The 12,001-nt window shown below is 42.6% G+C and overlaps 1 protein-coding gene across 2 annotated transcripts in view; it reads right to left on the bottom strand.

The window, feature by feature from the left end:
- The window catches only part of Slc22a16 (solute carrier family 22 member 16), a 120,401-nt gene that overhangs the window by 57,742 nt on the left and 50,658 nt on the right, over window positions 1–12,001 (bottom strand). The window lies entirely within an intron of this gene.

Genomic DNA, 12,001 nt, shown 5'->3' with positions numbered 1-12,001 from the left:
ACACAGAGATGATGGAATGCACACAAAGATAATGGAACGCACACAAAGATGATGGAATGCACACAGAGATGATGGAATGCACACAGATATGATGGAATGCACACAGAGATGATGGAATGAACACAAAGATAATGGAACGCACACAAAGATGATGGAATGCACACAGAGATGATGGAATGAACACAGAGATGGAACGCACACAAAGATGATGGTTGCACACAGAGATGATGGAATGCACACAAAATGATGGAGTGCACACAAAGATGATGGAATGCACAAAAAGATGGAATGCACACAGAGATGATGGAATGCACACAAAGATGGAATGCACACAAAGATGATGGAATGCACACAGAGATGATGGAATGCACACAGAGATAATGGAACGCACACAAAGATGATGGAATGCACACAGAAATTGAATGCACACAGAGATGGAATGCACACAAAATGATGGAATGCACACAAAGATGATGGAATGCACACAAAGATGGAATGAACCCAGAGAGGATGGAATGCACACAAAATGATGGAGTGCACACAGAGATGATGGAATGCACACAGAGATAATGGAACGCACACAAAGATGATGGAATGCACACAGAGATGATGGAATGCACACAGAGATGATGGAATGCACACAGAGATGATGGAATGCACACAAAGATAATGGACGCACACAAAGATGATGGAATGCACACAGAGATGATGGAACGCAGACAAAGATGATGGAGTGCACACAGAGATGATGGAATGCACACAAAGATAATGGAACGCACACAAAGATGATGGAACGCACACAGAGATGATGGAATGCACACAGAGATGATGGAATGTACCCAGAGATGATGGAATGCACACAAAGATGATGGAATGCACACAGAGATGATGGAATGCACACAGAGATGGAATGCACACATAGATGGAACGCACACAAAATGGTGTAATGCACACAGAGATGATGGAATGCACACAAAATGATTGAATGCACACAGAGATGATGGAATGCACACAAAGATGGAATGCACACAGAGATGATGGAATGCACACATAGATGGAATGCACACAAAGATGATGGAATGCACACAGAATGATGGAATGCACACAAAGATGATGGAATGCACACAGAGATGATGGAATGCACACAAAGATAATGGAACGCACAAAAAGATGATGGAATGCACAGAGATGGAATGCACACAGAGATGATGGAATGCACACAGAGATGATGGAATGCACACAGAGATGGAATGCACACAAAATGATGGAATGCACACAGAGATGATGGAATGCACACAAAATGATGGAATGCACACAGAGATGATGGAATGCACACAAAATGATGGAATGCACACAGAGATGATGGAATGCACACAAAGATAATGGAACGCACACAAAGATGATGGAATGCACACAAAGATGATGGAATGCACACAGAGATGATGGAATGCACACAGAGATGATGGAATGCACACAGAGATAATGGAATGCACACAAAGATGATGGAATGCACACAGAGATGATGGAATGCACACAGAGATAGAACGCACACAAAGATGATGGAATGCACACAGAGATGATGGAATGCACAAAAAAGGATGGAGTGCACCCAAAGAAGATGGAATGCACACAAAGATGGAATGCACACAGAGATGATGGAATGCACACAAAGATGGAATGCACACAAAGATGATGGAATGCACACAAAGATGGAATGCACACAAAGATGATGGAATGAACACAAAGATGGAATGCACACAGAGATGATGGAATGCACACAGAGATGATGGAATGCACACAGAGATGATGGAATGCATACACGACGGAATGCACACAGAGATGATGGAATGCACACAGAGATGATGGAATGCACACACGACGGAATGCACACAGAGATGATGGAATGAATGCACACAGAGATGGAATGCACACAAAATGATGGAATGCACACAAAGATGATGGAATGCACACAAAGATGATGGAATGCACACAGATGGAAAGCACACAGAGATGGAATGCACACAGAGATGATGGAATGCACACAAAGATGATGGAATACACACAGAGATGGAATGCACACAAACATGACGGAATGCACACAGAGATGATGGAATGAACACAGAGATGGAATGCACACAAAATGATGGAGTGCACACAAAGATGATGGAATGCACACAAAGATGATGGAATGCCCACAGAGATGATGGAATGCACACAGAGATGGAATGCACAAAAAGATGGAATGTACACAAAATGATGGAGTGCACACAGTGATGATGGAATGCACACAAAATGATGGAGTGCACACAAAGATGATGGAATGCACACAAAGATGATGGAATGCACACAAAGATGATGGAACGCACACAAAGATGATGGAACGCACACAAAGATGATGGAATGCACACAGAGATGATGGAATGCACACAGAGATGATGGAATGCACACAGAGATGATGGAATGCACACAAAGATAATGGAACGCACACAAAGATGATGGAATGCACACAGAGATGATGGAATGCACACAGAGATGGAACGCACACAAAGATGATGGAATGCACACAGAGATGATGGAATGCACACAAAGATGATGGAATGCACACAGAGATGGAATGCACACAGAGATGATGGAATGCACACAAAGATAATGGAACGCACACAAAGATGATGGAATGCACACAGAGATGATGGAATGCACACGGAGATGGAACGCACACAAAGATGATGGAATGCACACAGAGATGATGGAATGCACACAAAGATGATGGAATGCACACAGAGATGGAATGCACACAGAGATGGAATGCACACAAAATGATGTAATGCACACAAAGTTGATGGAATGCACACAAAGATGGAATGCACACAGAGATGATGGAATGCACACAAAATGATGGAGTGCACACAAAGATGATGGAATGCACACAAAGATGGAATGCACACAAAGATGATGGAATGCACACAAAGATGATAGAATGCACACAGAGATGGAATGCACACAGAGATGATGGCATGCACACAGAGATGATGGAATGCACACTAAGATGATGGAATGCACAAAAAGATGATGGAATGCACACAAAGATGATGGAACACACACAAAGATGATGGAATGCACACAGAGATTGAATGCACACAGAGATGGAATGCACACAAAGATGATGGAATGCACACAAAGATAATGGAACGCACACAAAGACGATGGAATGCACACAGAGATGAGGGAATGCACACAGAGATGATGGAATGCACACAAAGATGATGGAATGCACACAGAGATGATGGAATGCACACAGAGATGGAACGCACACAAAGATGATGGAATGCACACAGAGATGATGGAATGCACACAGAGATGAAATGCACACAGAGATGGAATGCACACAAAATGATGGAATGCACACAAAGATGATGGAATGCACACAAAATGGAATGAACACAGAGATGATGGAATGCACACAAAATGATGGAGTGCACACAGAGATGATGGAATGCACACAAAGATAATGGAACGCACACAAAGATGATGGAATGCACACAGAGATGATGAAATGCACACAGATATGATGGAATGCACACAGAGATGATGGAATGCACACAAAGATAATGGAACGCACACAAAGATGATGGAATGCACACAGAGATGATGGAATGAACACAGAGATGGAACGCACACAAAGATGATGGTTGCACACAGAGATGATGGAATGCACACAAAATGATGGAGTGCACACAAAGATGATGGAATGCACACAAAGATGGAATGCACACAGAGATGATGGAATGCACACAAAGATGGAATGCACACAAAGATGATGGAATGCACACAAAGATGGAATGCACACAAAGATGATGGAATGAACACAAAGATGGAATGCACACAGAGATGATGGAATGCACATAAAGATGGAATGCACACAAAGATGACGGAATGCACCCAGAGATGACGGAATGCACACAGAGATGATGGAATGCACACACGATGGAATGCACACAAAGATGATGGAATGCACACAAAGATAATGGAACGCACACAAAGATGATGGAATGCACACAGAGATGATGGAATGCACACAGAGATGATGGAATGCACACAGAGATGATGGAATGCACACAAAGATAATGGAACGCACACAAAGATGAAGGAATGCACACAGAGATAGAATGCACACAGAGATAGAATGCACACAAAATGATGGACTGCACACAAAGATGATGGAATGCACACAAAGATGATGGAATGCACACAGAGGTGGAATGTACAGAGAGACGGAATGCACACAGAGATGATGGAATGCGCACAGAGATGATGGAATGCATACAGAGATGGAACGGACACAAAGATGATGGAATGCACACAGAGATGATGGAATGCACACAAAATGATGGAGTGCACAAAAGATGATGGAATGCACACAAAGATGGAATGCACACAGAGATGATGGAATGAACACAAAGATGGAATGCACACAGAGATGATGGAATGCACACAAAGATGGAATGCACACAAAGATGACGGAATGCACCCAGAGATGACAGAATGCACACAGAGATGATGGAATGCACACACGATGGAATGCACACAAAGATGATGGAATGCACACAAAGATAATGGAACGCACACAAAGATGATGGAATGCACACAGAGATGATGGAATGCACACAGAGATGATGGAATGCACACAGAGATGATGGAATGCACACAAAGATAATGGAACGCACACAAAGATGATGGAATGCAAACAGAGATAGAATGCACACAGAGATAGAATGCACACAAAATGATGGACTGCACACAAAGATGATGGAATGCACACAAAGATGATGGAATGCACACAGAGATGGAATATACACAGAGATGGAATGCACACAGAGATGATGGAATGCACACAAAATGCTGGAGTGCACACAAAGATGATGGAATGCACACACGATGGAATGCACACAAAGTTGATGGAATCCACACAAAGATGATGGAATGCACACAGAGATGGAATGCACACAGAGATGGAATGCACACAAAATGGTGGAATGCACACAAAGATGATGGAATGCACACAAAGATGGAATGAACACAGAGATGATGGAATGCACACAAAATGATGGAGTGCACACAGAGATGATGGAATGCACAGAAAGATAATGGAACGCACACAAAGATGATGGAATGCACACAAAGATGATGGAATGCACACAGAGATGATGGAATGCACACAGAGATGATGGAATGCACACAAAGATAATGGAACGCACACAAAGATGATGGAATGCACACAGAGATGATGGAATGGACACAGAGATGGAACGCACACAAAGATGATGGAATGCGCACAGAGATGATGGAATGCACACAAAATGATGGAGTGCACACAAAGATGATGGAATGCACACAAAGATGGAATGCACACAGAGATGATGGAATGCACACAAAGATGGAATGCACACAAAGATAATGGAACACAAACAAAGATGATGGAATGCACACAGAGATGATGGAATGCACACAGAGATGATGGAATGCACACAAAGATAATGGAACGCACACAAAGATAATGGAACGCACACAAAGATGATGGAATGCACACAGAGATGGAACGCACACAAAGATGATGGAATGCGCACAGAGATGATGGAATGCACACAAAATGATGGAGTGCACACAAAGATGATGGAATGCACACAAAGATAGAATGAACACAGAGATGATGGAATGCACACAAAATGATGGAGTGCACACAGAGATGATGGAATGCACACAAAGATAATGGAACGCACACAAAGATGATGGAAGGCAAACAGAGATGATGGAATGCACACAGAGATGATGGAATGCACACAAAATGATGGAGTGCACACAAAGATGATGGAATGCACACAAAGATGGAATGCACACAGAGATGATGGAATGCACACAAAGATGGAATGCACACAAAGATGATGGAATGCACACAAAGATAATGGAACGCACACAAAGATGATGGAATGCACACAGAGATGATGGAATGCACACAGAGATGATGGAATGCACACAAAGATAATGGAACGCACACAAAGATGATGGAATGCACACAGAGATGGAATGCACACAGAGATGGAATGCACACAAAATGATGGAATGCACACAAAGATGATGGAATGCACACAAAGATGGAATGAACACAGAGATGATGGAATGCACACAAAATGATGGAGTGCACACAGAGATGATGGAATGCACACAAAGATAATGGAACGCACACAAAGATGATGGAATGCACACAGAGATGATGGAATGCACACAGATATGATGGAATGCACACAGAGATGATGGAATGAACACAAAGATAATGGAACGCACACAAAGATGATGGAATGCACACAGAGATGATGGAATGAACACAGAGATGGAACGCACACAAAGATGATGGTTGCACACAGAGATGATGGAATGCACACAAAATGATGGAGTGCACACAAAGATGATGGAATGCACAAAAAGATGGAATGCACACAGAGATGATGGAATGCACACAAAGATGGAATGCACACAAAGATGATGGAATGCACACAGAGATGATGGAATGCACACAGAGATGGAACGCACACAAAGATGATGGTTGCACACAGAGATGATGGAATGCACACAAAATGATGGAGTGCACACAAAGATGATGGAATGCACAAAAAGATGGAATGCACACAGAGATGATGGAATGCACACAAAGATGGAATGCACACAAAGATGATGGAATGCACACAGAGATGATGGAATGCACACAGAGATAATGGAACGCACACAAAGATGATGGAATGCACACAGAAATTGAATGCACACAGAGATGGAATGCACACAAAATGATGGAATGCACACAAAGATGATGGAATGCACACAAAGATGGAATGAACACAGAGAGGATGGAATGCACACAAAATGATGGAGTGCACACAGAGATGATGGAATGCACACAGAGATAATGGAACGCACACAAAGATGATGGAATGCACACAGAGATGATGGAATGCACACAGAGATGATGGAATGCACACAGAGATGATGGAATGCACACAAAGATAATGGACGCACACAAAGATGATGGAATGCACACAGAGATGATGGAACGCAGACAAAGATGATGGAGTGCACACAGAGATGATGGAATGCACACAAAGATAATGGAACGCACACAAAGATGATGGAACGCACACAGAGATGATGGAATGCACACAGAGATGATGGAATGTACCCAGAGATGATGGAATGCACACAAAGATGATGGAATGCACACAGAGATGATGGAATGCACACAGAGATGGAATGCACACATAGATGGAACGCACACAAAATGGTGGAATGCACACAGAGATGATGGAATGCACACAAAATGATTGAATGCACACAGAGATGATGGAATGCACACAAAGATGGAATGCACACAGAGATGATGGAATGCACACATAGATGGAATGCACACAAAGATGATGGAATGCACACAGAATGATGGAATGCACACAAAGATGATGGAATGCACACAGAGATGATGGAATGCACACAAAATGATGGAATGCACACAGAGATGATGGAATGCACACAAAGATAATGGAACGCACAAAAAGATGATGGAATGCACAGAGATGGAATGCACACAGAGATGATGGAATGCACACAGAGATGATGGAATGCACACAGAGATGGAATGCACACAAAATGATGGAATGCACACAGAGATGATGGAATGCACACAAAATGATGGAATGCACACAGAGATGATGGAATGCACACAAAGATAATGGAACGCACACAAAGATGATGGAATGCACACAAAGATGATGGAATGCACACAGAGATGATGGAATGCACACAGAGATGATGGAATGCACACAGAGATAATGGAATGCACACAAAGATGATGGAATGCACACAGAGATGATGGAATGCACACAGAGATAGAACGCACACAAAGATGATGGAATGCACACAGAGATGATGGAATGCACAAAAAAGGATGGAGTGCACCCAAAGAAGATGGAATGCACACAAAGATGGAATGCACACAGAGATGATGGAATGCACACAAAATGCTGGAGTGCACACAAAGATGATGGAATGCACACACGATGGAATGCACACAAAGTTGATGGAATCCACACAAAGATGATGGAATGCACACAGAGATGGAATGCACACAGAGATGGAATGCACACAAAATGGTGGAATGCACACAAAGATGATGGAATGCACACAAAGATGGAATGAACACAGAGATGATGGAATGCACACAAAATGATGGAGTGCACACAGAGATGATGGAATGCACAGAAAGATAATGGAACGCACACAAAGATGATGGAATGCACACAAAGATGATGGAATGCACACAGAGATGATGGAATGCACACAGAGATGATGGAATGCACACAAAGATAATGGAACGCACACAAAGATGATGGAATGCACACAGAGATGATGGAATGGACACAGAGATGGAACGCACACAAAGATGATGGAATGCGCACAGAGATGATGGAATGCACACAAAATGATGGAGTGCACACAAAGATGATGGAATGCACACAAAGATGGAATGCACACAGAGATGATGGAATGCACACAAAGATGGAATGCACACAAAGATAATGGAACACAAACAAAGATGATGGAATGCACACAGAGATGATGGAATGCACACAGAGATGATGGAATGCACACAAAGATAATGGAACGCACACAAAGATAATGGAACGCACACAAAGATGATGGAATGCACACAGAGATGGAACGCACACAAAGATGATGGAATGCGCACAGAGATGATGGAATGCACACAAAATGATGGAGTGCACACAAAGATGATGGAATGCACACAAAGATAGAATGAACACAGAGATGATGGAATGCACACAAAATGATGGAGTGCACACAGAGATGATGGAATGCACACAAAGATAATGGAACGCACACAAAGATGATGGAAGGCAAACAGAGATGATGGAATGCACACAGAGATGATGGAATGCACACAAAATGATGGAGTGCACACAAAGATGATGGAATGCACACAAAGATGGAATGCACACAGAGATGATGGAATGCACACAAAGATGGAATGCACACAAAGATGATGGAATGCACACAAAGATAATGGAACGCACACAAAGATGATGGAATGCACACAGAGATGATGGAATGCACACAGAGATGATGGAATGCACACAAAGATAATGGAACGCACACAAAGATGATGGAATGCACACAGAGATGGAATGCACACAGAGATGGAATGCACACAAAATGATGGAATGCACACAAAGATGATGGAATGCACACAAAGATGGAATGAACACAGAGATGATGGAATGCACACAAAATGATGGAGTGCACACAGAGATGATGGAATGCACACAAAGATAATGGAACGCACACAAAGATGATGGAATGCACACAGAGATGATGGAATGCACACAGATATGATGGAATGCACACAGAGATGATGGAATGAACACAAAGATAATGGAACGCACACAAAGATGATGGAATGCACACAGAGATGATGGAATGAACACAGAGATGGAACGCACACAAAGATGATGGTTGCACACAGAGATGATGGAATGCACACAAAATGATGGAGTGCACACAAAGATGATGGAATGCACAAAAAGATGGAATGCACACAGAGATGATGGAATGCACACAAAGATGGAATGCACACAAAGATGATGGAATGCACACAGAGATGATGGAATGCACACAGAGATGGAACGCACACAAAGATGATGGTTGCACACAGAGATGATGGAATGCACACAAAATGATGGAGTGCACACAAAGATGATGGAATGCACAAAAAGATGGAATGCACACAGAGATGATGGAATGCACACAAAGATGGAATGCACACAAAGATGATGGAATGCACACAGAGATGATGGAATGCACACAGAGATAATGGAACGCACACAAAGATGATGGAATGCACACAGAAATTGAATGCACACAGAGATGGAATGCACACAAAATGATGGAATGCACACAAAGATGATGGAATGCACACAAAGATGGAATGAACACAGAGAGGATGGAATGCACACAAAATGATGGAGTGCACACAGAGATGATGGAATGCACACAGAGATAATGGAACGCACACAAAGATGATGGAATGCACACAGAGATGATGGAATGCACACAGAGATGATGGAATGCACACAGAGATGATGGAATGCACACAAAGATAATGGACGCACACAAAGATGATGGAATGCACACAGAGATGATGGAACGCAGACAAAGATGATGGAGTGCACACAGAGATGATGGAATGCACACAAAGATAATGGAACGCACACAAAGATGATGGAACGCACACAGAGATGATGGAATGCACACAGAGATGATGGAATGTACCCAGAGATGATGGAATGCACACAAAGATGATGGAATGCACACAGAGATGATGGAATGCACACAGAGATGGAATGCACACATAGATGGAACGCACACAAAATGGTGGAATGCACACAGAGATGATGGAATGCACACAAAATGATTGAATGCACACAGAGATGATGGAATGCACACAAAGATGGAATGCACACAGAGATGATGGAATGCACACATAGATGGAATGCACACAAAGATGATGGAATGCACACAGAATGATGGAATGCACACAAAGATGATGGAATGCACACAGAGATGATGGAATGCACACAAAATGATGGAATGCACACAGAGATGATGGAATGCACACAAAGATAATGGAACGCACAAAAAGATGATGGAATGCACAGAGATGGAATGCACACAGAGATGATGGAATGCACACAGAGATGATGGAATGCACACAGAGATGGAATGCACACAAAATGATGGAATGCACACAGAGATGATGGAATGCACACAAAATGATGGAATGCACACAGAGATGATGGAATGCACACAAAGATAATGGAACGCACACAAAGATGATGGAATGCACACAAAGATGATGGAATGCACACAGAGATGATGGAATGCACACAGAGATGATGGAATGCACACAGAGATAATGGAATGCACACAAAGATGATGGAATGCACACAGAGATGATGGAATGCACACAGAGATAGAACGCACACAAAGATGATGGAATGCACACAGAGATGATGGAATGCACAAAAAAGGATGGAGTGCACCCAAAGAAGATGGAATGCACACAAAGATGGAATGCACACAGAGATGATGGAATGCACACAAAGATGGAATGCACACAAAGATGATGGAATGCACACAAAGATGGAATGCACACAAAGATGATGGAATGAACACAAAGATGGAATGCACACAGAGATGATGGAATGCACACAGAGATGATGGAATGCACACAGAGATGATGGAATGCATACACGACGGAATGCACACAGAGATGATGGAATGCACACAGAGATGATGGAATGCACACACGACGGAATGCACACAGAGATGATGGAATGAATGCACACAGAGATGGAATGCACACAAAATGATGGAATGCACACAAAGATGATGGAATGCACACAAAGATGATGGAATGCACACAGATGGAAAGCACACAGAGATGGAATGCACACAGAGATGATGGAATGCACACAAAGATGATGGAATACACACAGAGATGGAATGCACACAAACATGACGGAATGCACACAGAGATGATGGAATGAACACAGAGATGGAATGCACACAAAATGATGGAGTGCACACAAAGATGATGGAATGCACACAAAGATGATGGAATGCCCACAGAGATGATGGAATGCACACAGAGATGGAATGCACAAAAAGATGGAATGTACACAAAATGATGGAGTGCACACAGAGATGATGGAATGCACACAAAATGATGGAGTGCACACAAAGATGATGGAATGCACACAAAGATGATGGAATGCACACAAAGATGATGGAACGCACACAAAGATGATGGAACGCACACAAAGATGATGGAATGCACACAGAGATGATGGAATGCACACAGAGATGATGGAATGCACACAGAGAT

This window comes from Rattus norvegicus, chromosome 20 (genome assembly GCF_036323735.1).
Source record: "Rattus norvegicus strain BN/NHsdMcwi chromosome 20, GRCr8, whole genome shotgun sequence".
Lineage (NCBI taxonomy): Eukaryota > Metazoa > Chordata > Mammalia > Rodentia > Muridae > Rattus > Rattus norvegicus.
The sequence above is the reverse complement of the archived record's forward strand: the minus strand, read 5'-3'. Positions and strand labels throughout refer to the sequence as shown.